General features: G+C 60.7%; 2 long non-coding RNA genes across 2 annotated transcripts; both read left to right on the forward strand.

The window, feature by feature from the left end:
* The first annotated feature begins 3,064 nt into the window (after positions 1-3,064).
* Positions 3,065-5,222, forward strand: LOC135273310 (uncharacterized). The gene is made up of 3 exons (XR_010341096.1): positions 3,065-3,370; positions 3,930-4,425; positions 4,587-5,222. It is a non-coding gene; the product is annotated as an uncharacterized LOC135273310 (long non-coding RNA).
* Positions 5,223-5,283: 61 nt separating this feature from the next.
* On the forward strand, positions 5,284-7,439 carry LOC135273309 (uncharacterized). The gene is made up of 3 exons (XR_010341095.1): positions 5,284-5,590; positions 6,149-6,643; positions 6,804-7,439. It is a non-coding gene; the product is annotated as an uncharacterized LOC135273309 (long non-coding RNA).
* Positions 7,440-11,734: the final 4,295 nt, after the last annotated feature.

Consider the following 11,734-nt stretch of genomic DNA (forward strand, 5'->3'; position numbering starts at 1 on the left):
TGGTGCAGGCTGGTGCAGCCAGGTGGTGGTTAGTGATCCCGGTGTGGGGGTTGGGGCGGTTTGTACTTTGCGGGCTCCTCCTGGCTCCTCTGGTGGGAATCCCTGAAGGAGGCTTGGAGTCCGGCACAGGCCCTCCTGTGGTCGCAGATGTGCCGTGCTTCCGCTTGGCTTTCTTGGGAGCCCTCGGCGGCATTCCTGGACATCCATTTCGAGCTGGGATGTGCCCCAGAAAGCTTCCGAGACACACTCTCCACCTGATCTGCCAATATGGGAGACCAGTTCCAGGTGTTGCCACCTCTGCTGCACAGTAGGCTCGCCTCGTTGTGGTTGCTCCCGCCTTATCCGGACAGCAGTGCTGAGAAGCAGTAATCCCTGGGCTTGGAGACCAAGGCAGGGCCCCATGGTGGGTGGCCCAGGTCACAGGGAAGCAGTCAGCCCATGGAGCCAGGGAACGTTCTGCTGACACCCTCCCCGAAGGTCTCCGGTGTATTTCGGTGGTCCAACGACCCCCGCCACACCTCATCAAACGGAATCTCCAGCCCCACGGGATCCGATCGCTGCCCACGCCATCCGATCCGAAATCCAATGGGAAGAGCAGTCCCCAGAGCCCACCTCACGGTCTGAAGAGCGCTCCTCCCCGACCCGACCCGACCCGAAGAGGAAAGCCGGCTCAAGGAGGTACTGAGGTCAGGACTGTCGGGGTCCAGCGCTGCTTGCGGCGCGCAGCCCCCTTCCCAGAGCCGCCGCTGGAACCGCCTCCCCCGTGCACCTGTACGGCAGCAGCTGGACAGCGCCAACGTTGCGGCGCCCCAGCCGGGCACGCGAATGCGCATGCGCAAGCGCCAGCGCTGAGCCGGGGCTCGCGTCACAGTAACCGCCACCGTTGCCTGGGGGACGATCTGAGCGGCTTAGGCAAGCAGGGGCCCTCTGTGGCAGTGCCCCGGCGTTTGGCAACGGCCCTCCCTCTCCGCGGGATCATGCCATGGTCCCGAGATTTTAGGAATCCGGCAGGCCGAATCAGGCTGAGAGAAGGTCCGAAGGGGCTTCAAGGATGTCCACGGCGATCCCCAGGAATCCTCACGATGCTTCGGGCCTCCCCAGACGGTGTGAAGGTGCCCCTCGTTGAAAGCCCTCCCGGCTCGCCTTTCCAGGTACGGCCTGCCTCCCTGCAGCGGGACTGCTCTCTCCCCGAGGGGCTTCCAAGCAGAGAGCAGAACCCCGCAGCCTCAGGATCTGCCTGGCAGGGTGTGCTTCCGTGCGAGTGCTCGATGTCGCCGAGTGTCTTCCTATGTGTGTGTGAGTGTATGCGTGTATCTTTCTGAGTGTGTTGAGTGTGTGCGTGTGTGTGTGGGGGGGGGGATGCGACATGTTGACACGAGTGTGGCCGGTGCACTCCAGCGCCGTTTTTCCTGTAGTCCGTCTACCTTCTGGTGCGGGTCTGCCTTTGGCTCAGCTTGGGGACTATGGCCCTGCACTCTTTGCCGTGCTGGTGATTTCTAAAGCCTCAGTGTAGCGGGGTCTGGCTCCCACCTGCAGGCGTCCTAATCACCTGCCCATCCCGACGGGGGTCACTCCTCGAGAAAGAAGAGGGGCATAACACACCCAAAACCGAACTCCTCCAAGTGCCCTCGGGCCGGTGGCACATCTAGGGTTGGAGGGACCCTAGCCATCCTGTCCTCAGGATCCCTTTGAGCCCACTTCTAATTCCAGGGCTTGCATAGCTGAAGCCTCAGGGGGTGAGTCGCGAACTCCTTCTTCCTCTTCGGATTTCTTTCCCTGTCAGAGGATGTGTGAAGAAATCATAAGGTCAGAACAGGTGACGATACATTCCGCTGAGGTGTGGAGGGGGTCCAGCGCCTTCGCCTACAGGACACGTTCTGACAGACGCCAAAGAAACTGCTTCTTCCTCAACACTCACGTTTCTGAGTGTCTGGATAGCTGTGACGCTCCTGGATCCCTGCTTGCCCCGTAGCTCCCACCACCAAGGAAATCCTTGGTCTCTTCATTCCATCAGACGGCTGCATGCTTTTCATAGGAGGAGAGGGTGCCAGCCATGGCTGGCATTGATCTTGATCTTCTCATCAAGGCTGTGTTTCCTTTCATCTGCTGTGGTTTTCTCAGAGTTGAGGGCTCTCTCACTGCTCTGTTCCTGACTAGGACAACCGCTCAGCACTGAACCTGCTGGCTGCCAGGGATTTCACGGAGGTAACGAGACCTGGGGAGTAGCTGGGTGCAGGCCAGGTGGTGGTTAGTGATCCCGGTGTGGGGGTTGGGGCGGTTTGTACTTTGCGGGCTCCTCCTGGCTCCTCTGGTGGGAATCCCTGAAGGAGGCTTGGAGTCCGGCACAGGCCCTCCTGTGGTCGCAGATGTGCCGTGCTTCCGCTTGGCTTTCTTGGGAGCCCTCGGCGGCATTCCTGGACATCCATTTCGAGCTGGGATGTGCCCCAGAAAGCTTCCGAGACACACTCTCCACCTGATCTGCCAATATGGGAGACCAGTTCCAGGTGTTGCCACCTCTGCTGCACAGTAGGCTCGCCTCGTTGTGGTTGCTCCCGCCTTATCCGGACAGCAGTGCTGAGAAGCAGTAATCCCTGGGCTTGGAGACCAAGGCAGGGCCCCATGGTGGGTGGCCCAGGTCACAGGGAAGCAGTCAGCCCATGGAGCCAGGGAACGTTCTGCTGACACCCTCCCCGAAGGTCTCCGGTGTATTTCGGTGGTCCAACGACCCCCGCCACACCTCATCAAACGGAATCTCCAGCCCCACGGGATCCGATCGCTGCCCACGCCATCCGATCCGAAATCCAATGGGAAGAGCAGTCCCCAGAGCCCACCTCACGGTCTGAAGAGCGCTCCTCCCCGACCCGACCCGACCCGAAGAGGAAAGCCGGCTCAAGGAGGTACTGAGGTCAGGACTGTCGGGGTCCAGCGCTGCTTGCGGCGCGCAGCCCCCTTCCCAGAGCCGCCGCTGGAACCGCCTCCCCCGTGCACCTGTACGGCAGCAGCTGGACAGCGCCAACGTTGCGGCGCCCCAGCCGGGCACGCGAATGCGCATGCGCAAGCGCCAGCGCTGAGCCGGGGCTCGCGTCACAGTAACCGCCACCGTTGCCTGGGGGACGATCTGAGCGGCTTAGGCAAGCAGGGGCCCTCTGTGGCAGTGCCCCGGCGTTTGGCAACGGCCCTCCCTCTCCGCGGGATCATGCCATGGTCCCGAGATTTTAGGAATCCGGCAGGCCGAATCAGGCTGAGAGAAGGTCCGAAGGGGCTTCAAGGATGTCCACGGCGATCCCCAGGAATCCTCACGATGCTTCGGGCCTCCCCAGACGGTGTGAAGGTGCCCCTCGTTGAAAGCCCTCCCGGCTCGCCTTTCCAGGTACGGCCTGCCTCCCTGCAGCGGGACTGCTCTCTCCCCGAGGGGCTTCCAAGCAGAGAGCAGAACCCCGCAGCCTCAGGATCTGCCTGGCAGGGTGTGCTTCCGTGCGAGTGCTCGATGTCGCCGAGTGTCTTCCTATGTGTGTGTGAGTGTATGCGTGTATCTTTCTGAGTGTGTTGAGTGTGTGCGTGTGTGTGTGGGGGGGGGATGCGACATGTTGACACGAGTGTGGCCGGTGCACTCCAGCGCCGTTTTTTCCTGTAGTCCGTCTACCTTCTGGTGCGGGTCTGCCTTTGGCTCAGCTTGGGGACTATGGCCCTGCACTCTTTGCCGTGCTGGTGATTTCTAAAGCCTCAGTGTAGCGGGGTCTGGCTCCCACCTGCAGGCGTCCTAATCACCTGCCCATCCCGACGGGGGTCACTCCTCGAGAAAGAAGAGGGGCATAACACACCCAAAACCGAACTCCTCCAAGTGCCCTCGGGCCGGTGGCACATCTAGGGTTGGAGGGACCCTAGCCATCCTGTCCTCAGGATCCCTTTGAGCCCACTTCTAATTCCAGGGCTTGCATAGCTGAAGCCTCAGGGGGTGAGTCGCGAACTCCTTCTTCCTCTTCGGATTTCTTTCCCTGTCAGAGGATGTGTGAAGAAATCATAAGGTCAGAACAGGTGACGATACATTCCGCTGAGGTGTGGAGGGGGTCCAGCGCCTTCGCCTACAGGACAACGTTCTGACAGACGCCAAAGAAACTGCTTCTTCCTCAACACTCACGTTTCTGAGTGTCTGGATAGCTGTGACGCTCCTGGATCCCTGCTTGCCCCGTAGCTCCCACCACCAAGGAAATCCTTGGTCTCTTCATTCCATCAGACGGCTGCATGCTTTTCATAGGAGGAGAGGGTGCCAGCCATGGCTGGCATTGATCTTGATCTTCTCATCAAGGCTGTGTTTCCTTTCATCTGCTGTGGTTTTCTCAGAGTTGAGGGCTCTCTCACTGCTCTGTTCCTGACTAGGACAACCGCTCAGCACTGAACCTGCTGGCTGCCAGGGATTTCACGGAGGTAACGAGACCTGGGGAGTAGCTGGGTGCAGGCCAGGTGGTGGTTAGTGATCCCGGTGTGGGGGTTGGGGCGGTTTGTACTTTGCGGGCTCCTCCTGGCTCCTCTGGTGGGAATCCCTGAAGGAGGCTTGGAGTCCGGCACAGGCCCTCCTGTGGTCGCAGATGTGCCGTGCTTCCGCTTGGCTTTCTTGGGAGCCCTCGGCGGCATTCCTGGACATCCATTTCGAGCTGGGATGTGCCCCAGAAAGCTTCCGAGACACACTCTCCACCTGATCTGCCAATATGGGAGACCAGTTCCAGGTGTTGCCACCTCTGCTGCACAGTAGGCTCGCCTCGTTGTGGTTGCTCCCGCCTTATCCGGACAGCAGTGCTGAGAAGCAGTAATCCCTGGGCTTGGAGACCAAGGCAGGGCCCCATGGTGGGTGGCCCAGGTCACAGGGAAGCAGTCAGCCCATGGAGCCAGGGAACGTTCTGCTGACACCCTCCCCGAAGGTCTCCGGTGTATTTCGGTGGTCCAACGACCCCCGCCACACCTCATCAAACGGAATCTCCAGCCCCACGGGATCCGATCGCTGCCCACGCCATCCGATCCGAAATCCAATGGGAAGAGCAGTCCCCAGAGCCCACCTCACGGTCTGAAGAGCGCTCCTCCCCGACCCGACCCGACCCGAAGAGGAAAGCCGGCTCAAGGAGGTACTGAGGTCAGGACTGTCGGGGTCCAGCGCTGCTTGCGGCGCGCAGCCCCCTTCCCAGAGCCGCCGCTGGAACCGCCTCCCCCGTGCACCTGTACGGCAGCAGCTGGACAGCGCCAACGTTGCGGCGCCCCAGCCGGGCACGCGAATGCGCATGCGCAAGCGCCAGCGCTGAGCCGGGGCTCGCGTCACAGTAACCGCCACCGTTGCCTGGGGGACGATCTGAGCGGCTTAGGCAAGCAGGGGCCCTCTGTGGCAGTGCCCCGGCGTTTGGCAACGGCCCTCCCTCTCCGCGGGATCATGCCATGGTCCCGAGATTTTAGGAATCCGGCAGGCCGAATCAGGCTGAGAGAAGGTCCGAAGGGGCTTCAAGGATGTCCACGGCGATCCCCAGGAATCCTCACGATGCTTCGGGCCTCCCCAGACGGTGTGAAGGTGCCCCTCGTTGAAAGCCCTCCCGGCTCGCCTTTCCAGGTACGGCCTGCCTCCCTGCAGCGGGACTGCTCTCTCCCCGAGGGGCTTCCAAGCAGAGAGCAGAACCCCGCAGCCTCAGGATCTGCCTGGCAGGGTGTGCTTCCGTGCGAGTGCTCGATGTCGCCGAGTGTCTTCCTATGTGTGTGTGAGTGTATGCGTGTATCTTTCTGAGTGTGTTGAGTGTGTGCGTGTGTGTGTGGGGGGGGGATGCGACATGTTGACACGAGTGTGGCCGGTGCACTCCAGCGCCGTTTTTCCTGTAGTCCGTCTACCTTCTGGTGCGGGTCTGCCTTTGGCTCAGCTTGGGGACTATGGCCCTGCACTCTTTGCCGTGCTGGTGATTTCTAAAGCCTCAGTGTAGCGGGGTCTGGCTCCCACCTGCAGGCGTCCTAATCACCTGCCCATCCCGACGGGGGTCACTCCTCGAGAAAGAAGAGGGGCATAACACACCCAAAACCGAACTCCTCCAAGTGCCCTCGGGCCGGTGGCACATCTAGGGTTGGAGGGACCCTAGCCATCCTGTCCTCAGGATCCCTTTGAGCCCACTTCTAATTCCAGGGCTTGCATAGCTGAAGCCTCAGGGGGTGAGTCGCGAACTCCTTCTTCCTCTTCGGATTTCTTTCCCTGTCAGAGGATGTGTGAAGAAATCATAAGGTCAGAACAGGTGACGATACATTCCGCTGAGGTGTGGAGGGGGTCCAGCGCCTTCGCCTACAGGACACGTTCTGACAGACGCCAAAGAAACTGCTTCTTCCTCAACACTCACGTTTCTGAGTGTCTGGATAGCTGTGACGCTCCTGGATCCCTGCTTGCCCCGTAGCTCCCACCACCAAGGAAATCCTTGGTCTCTTCATTCCATCAGACGGCTGCATGCTTTTCATAGGAGGAGAGGGTGCCAGCCATGGCTGGCATTGATCTTGATCTTCTCATCAAGGCTGTGTTTCCTTTCATCTGCTGTGGTTTTCTCAGAGTTGAGGGCTCTCTCACTGCTCTGTTCCTGACTAGGACAACCGCTCAGCACTGAACCTGCTGGCTGCCAGGGATTTCACGGAGGTAACGAGACCTGGGGAGTAGCTGGGTGCAGGCCAGGTGGTGGTTAGTGATCCCGGTGTGGGGGTTGGGGCGGTTTGTACTTTGCGGGCTCCTCCTGGCTCCTCTGGTGGAATCCCTGAAGGAGGCTTGGAGTCCGGCACAGGCCCTCCTGTGGTCGCAGATGTGCCGTGCTTCCGCTTGGCTTTCTTGGGAGCCCTCGGCGGCATTCCTGGACATCCATTTCGAGCTGGGATGTGCCCCAGAAAGCTTCCGAGACACACTCTCCACCTGATCTGCCAATATGGGAGACCAGTTCCAGGTGTTGCCACCTCTGCTGCACAGTAGGCTCGCCTCGTTGTGGTTGCTCCCGCCTTATCCGGACAGCAGTGCTGAGAAGCAGTAATCCCTGGGCTTGGAGACCAAGGCAGGGCCCCATGGTGGGTGGCCCAGGTCACAGGGAAGCAGTCAGCCCATGGAGCCAGGGAACGTTCTGCTGACACCCTCCCCGAAGGTCTCCGGTGTATTTCGGTGGTCCAACGACCCCCGCCACACCTCATCAAACGGAATCTCCAGCCCCACGGGATCCGATCGCTGCCCACGCCATCCGATCCGAAATCCAATGGGAAGAGCAGTCCCCAGAGCCCACCTCACGGTCTGAAGAGCGCTCCTCCCCGACCCGACCCGACCCGAAGAGGAAAGCCGGCTCAAGGAGGTACTGAGGTCAGGACTGTCGGGGTCCAGCGCTGCTTGCGGCGCGCAGCCCCCTTCCCAGAGCCGCCGCTGGAACCGCCTCCCCCGTGCACCTGTACGGCAGCAGCTGGACAGCGCCAACGTTGCGGCGCCCCAGCCGGGCACGCGAATGCGCATGCGCAAGCGCCAGCGCTGAGCCGGGGCTCGCGTCACAGTAACCGCCACCGTTGCCTGGGGGACGATCTGAGCGGCTTAGGCAAGCAGGGGCCCTCTGTGGCAGTGCCCCGGCGTTTGGCAACGGCCCTCCCTCTCCGCGGGATCATGCCATGGTCCCGAGATTTTAGGAATCCGGCAGGCCGAATCAGGCTGAGAGAAGGTCCGAAGGGGCTTCAAGGATGTCCACGGCGATCCCCAGGAATCCTCACGATGCTTCGGGCCTCCCCAGACGGTGTGAAGGTGCCCCTCGTTGAAAGCCCTCCCGGCTCGCCTTTCCAGGTACGGCCTGCCTCCCTGCAGCGGGACTGCTCTCTCCCCGAGGGGCTTCCAAGCAGAGAGCAGAACCCCGCAGCCTCAGGATCTGCCTGGCAGGGTGTGCTTCCGTGCGAGTGCTCGATGTCGCCGAGTGTCTTCCTATGTGTGTGTGAGTGTATGCGTGTATCTTTCTGAGTGTGTTGAGTGTGTGCGTGTGTGTGTGGGGGGGGGATGCGACATGTTGACACGAGTGTGGCCGGTGCACTCCAGCGCCGTTTTTCCTGTAGTCCGTCTACCTTCTGGTGCGGGTCTGCCTTTGGCTCAGCTTGGGGACTATGGCCCTGCACTCTTTGCCGTGCTGGTGATTTCTAAAGCCTCAGTGTAGCGGGGTCTGGCTCCCACCTGCAGGCGTCCTAATCACCTGCCCATCCCGACGGGGGTCACTCCTCGAGAAAGAAGAGGGGCATAACACACCCAAAACCGAACTCCTCCAAGTGCCCTCGGGCCGGTGGCACATCTAGGGTTGGAGGGACCCTAGCCATCCTGTCCTCAGGATCCCTTTGAGCCCACTTCTAATTCCAGGGCTTGCATAGCTGAAGCCTCAGGGGGTGAGTCGCGAACTCCTTCTTCCTCTTCGGATTTCTTTCCCTGTCAGAGGATGTGTGAAGAAATCATAAGGTCAGAACAGGTGACGATACATTCCGCTGAGGTGTGGAGGGGGTCCAGCGCCTTCGCTACAGGACACGTTCTGACAGACGCCAAAGAAACTGCTTCTTCCTCAACACTCACGTTTCTGAGTGTCTGGATAGCTGTGACGCTCCTGGATCCCTGCTTGCCCCGTAGCTCCCACCACCAAGGAAATCCTTGGTCTCTTCATTCCATCAGACGGCTGCATGCTTTTCATAGGAGGAGAGGGTGCCAGCCATGGCTGGCATTGATCTTGATCTTCTCATCAAGGCTGTGTTTCCTTTCATCTGCTGTGGTTTTCTCAGAGTTGAGGGCTCTCTCACTGCTCTGTTCCTGACTAGGACAACCGCTCAGCACTGAACCTGCTGGCTGCCAGGGATTTCACGGAGGTAACGAGACCTGGGGAGTAGCTGGGTGCAGGCCAGGTGGTGGTTAGTGATCCCGGTGTGGGGGTTGGGGCGGTTTGTACTTTGCGGGCTCCTCCTGGCTCCTCTGGTGGGAATCCCTGAAGGAGGCTTGGAGTCCGGCACAGGCCCTCCTGTGGTCGCAGATGTGCCGTGCTTCCGCTTGGCTTTCTTGGGAGCCCTCGGCGGCATTCCTGGACATCCATTTCGAGCTGGGATGTGCCCCAGAAAGCTTCCGAGACACACTCTCCACCTGATCTGCCAATATGGGAGACCAGTTCCAGGTGTTGCCACCTCTGCTGCACAGTAGGCTCGCCTCGTTGTGGTTGCTCCCCGCCTTATCCGGACAGCAGTGCTGAGAAGCAGTAATCCCTGGGCTTGGAGACCAAGGCAGGGCCCCATGGTGGGTGGCCCAGGTCACAGGGAAGCAGTCAGCCCATGGAGCCAGGGAACGTTCTGCTGACACCCTCCCCGAAGGTCTCCGGTGTATTTCGGTGGTCCAACGACCCCCGCCACACCTCATCAAACGGAATCTCCAGCCCCACGGGATCCGATCGCTGCCCACGCCATCCGATCCGAAATCCAATGGGAAGAGCAGTCCCCAGAGCCCACCTCACGGTCTGAAGAGCGCTCCTCCCCGACCCGACCCGACCCGAAGAGGAAAGCCGGCTCAAGGAGGTACTGAGGTCAGGACTGTCGGGGTCCAGCGCTGCTTGCGGCGCGCAGCCCCCTTCCCAGAGCCGCCGCTGGAACCGCCTCCCCCGTGCACCTGTACGGCAGCAGCTGGACAGCGCCAACGTTGCGGCGCCCCAGCCGGGCACGCGAATGCGCATGCGCAAGCGCCAGCGCTGAGCCGGGGCTCGCGTCACAGTAACCGCCACCGTTGCCTGGGGGACGATCTGAGCGGCTTAGGCAAGCAGGGGCCCTCTGTGGCAGTGCCCCGGCGTTTGGCAACGGCCCTCCCTCTCCGCGGGATCATGCCATGGTCCCGAGATTTTAGGAATCCGGCAGGCCGAATCAGGCTGAGAGAAGGTCCGAAGGGGCTTCAAGGATGTCCACGGCGATCCCCAGGAATCCTCACGATGCTTCGGGCCTCCCCAGACGGTGTGAAGGTGCCCCTCGTTGAAAGCCCTCCCGGCTCGCCTTTCCAGGTACGGCCTGCCTCCCTGCAGCGGGACTGCTCTCTCCCCGAGGGGCTTCCAAGCAGAGAGCAGAACCCCGCAGCCTCAGGATCTGCCTGGCAGGGTGTGCTTCCGTGCGAGTGCTCGATGTCGCCGAGTGTCTTCCTATGTGTGTGTGAGTGTATGCGTGTATCTTTCTGAGTGTGTTGAGTGTGTGCGTGTGTGTGTGGGGGGGGGATGCGACATGTTGACACGAGTGTGGCCGGTGCACTCCAGCGCCGTTTTTCCTGTAGTCCGTCTACCTTCTGGTGCGGGTCTGCCTTTGGCTCAGCTTGGGGACTATGGCCCTGCACTCTTTGCCGTGCTGGTGATTTCTAAAGCCTCAGTGTAGCGGGGTCTGGCTCCCACCTGCAGGCGTCCTAATCACCTGCCCATCCCGACGGGGGTCACTCCTCGAGAAAGAAGAGGGGCATAACACACCCAAAACCGAACTCCTCCAAGTGCCCTCGGGCCGGTGGCACATCTAGGGTTGGAGGGACCCTAGCCATCCTGTCCTCAGGATCCCTTTGAGCCCACTTCTAATTCCAGGGCTTGCATAGCTGAAGCCTCAGGGGGTGAGTCGCGAACTCCTTCTTCCTCTTCGGATTTCTTTCCCTGTCAGAGGATGTGTGAAGAAATCATAAGGTCAGAACAGGTGACGATACATTCCGCTGAGGTGTGGAGGGGGTCCAGCGCCTTCGCCTACAGGACACGTTCTGACAGACGCCAAAGAAACTGCTTCTTCCTCAACACTCACGTTTCTGAGTGTCTGGATAGCTGTGACGCTCCTGGATCCCTGCTTGCCCCGTAGCTCCCACCACCAAGGAAATCCTTGGTCTCTTCATTCCATCAGACGGCTGCATGCTTTTCATAGGAGGAGAGGGTGCCAGCCATGGCTGGCATTGATCTTGATCTTCTCATCAAGGCTGTGTTTCCTTTCATCTGCTGTGGTTTTCTCAGAGTTGAGGGCTCTCTCACTGCTCTGTTCCTGACTAGGACAACCGCTCAGCACTGAACCTGCTGGCTGCCAGGGATTTCACGGAGGTAACGAGACCTGGGGAGTAGCTGGGTGCAGGCCAGGTGGTGGTTAGTGATCCCGGTGTGGGGGTTGGGGCGGTTTGTACTTTGCGGGCTCCTCCTGGCTCCTCTGGTGGGAATCCCTGAAGGAGGCTTGGAGTCCGGCACAGGCCCTCCTGTGGTCGCAGATGTGCCGTGCTTCCGCTTGGCTTTCTTGGGAGCCCTCGGCGGCATTCCTGGACATCCATTTCGAGCTGGGATGTGCCCCAGAAAGCTTCCGAGACACACTCTCCACCTGATCTGCCAATATGGGAGACCAGTTCCAGGTGTTGCCACCTCTGCTGCACAGTAGGCTCGCCTCGTTGTGGTTGCTCCCGCCTTATCCGGACAGCAGTGCTGAGAAGCAGTAATCCCTGGGCTTGGAGACCAAGGCAGGGCCCCATGGTGGGTGGCCCAGGTCACAGGGAAGCAGTCAGCCCATGGAGCCAGGGAACGTTCTGCTGACACCCTCCCCGAAGGTCTCCGGTGTATTTCGGTGGTCCAACGACCCCCGCCACACCTCATCAAACGGAATCTCCAGCCCCACGGGATCCGATCGCTGCCCACGCCATCCGATCCGAAATCCAATGGGAAGAGCAGTCCCCAGAGCCCACCTCACGGTCTGAAGAGCGCTCCTCCCCGAC

Source organism: Aotus nancymaae, unplaced genomic scaffold (genome assembly GCF_030222135.1).
Source record: "Aotus nancymaae isolate 86718 unplaced genomic scaffold, 86718_ANA_hifiasm-v0.15.2.pri h1tg000983l, whole genome shotgun sequence".
Classification (NCBI taxonomy): Eukaryota; Metazoa; Chordata; class Mammalia; order Primates; family Aotidae; genus Aotus; species Aotus nancymaae.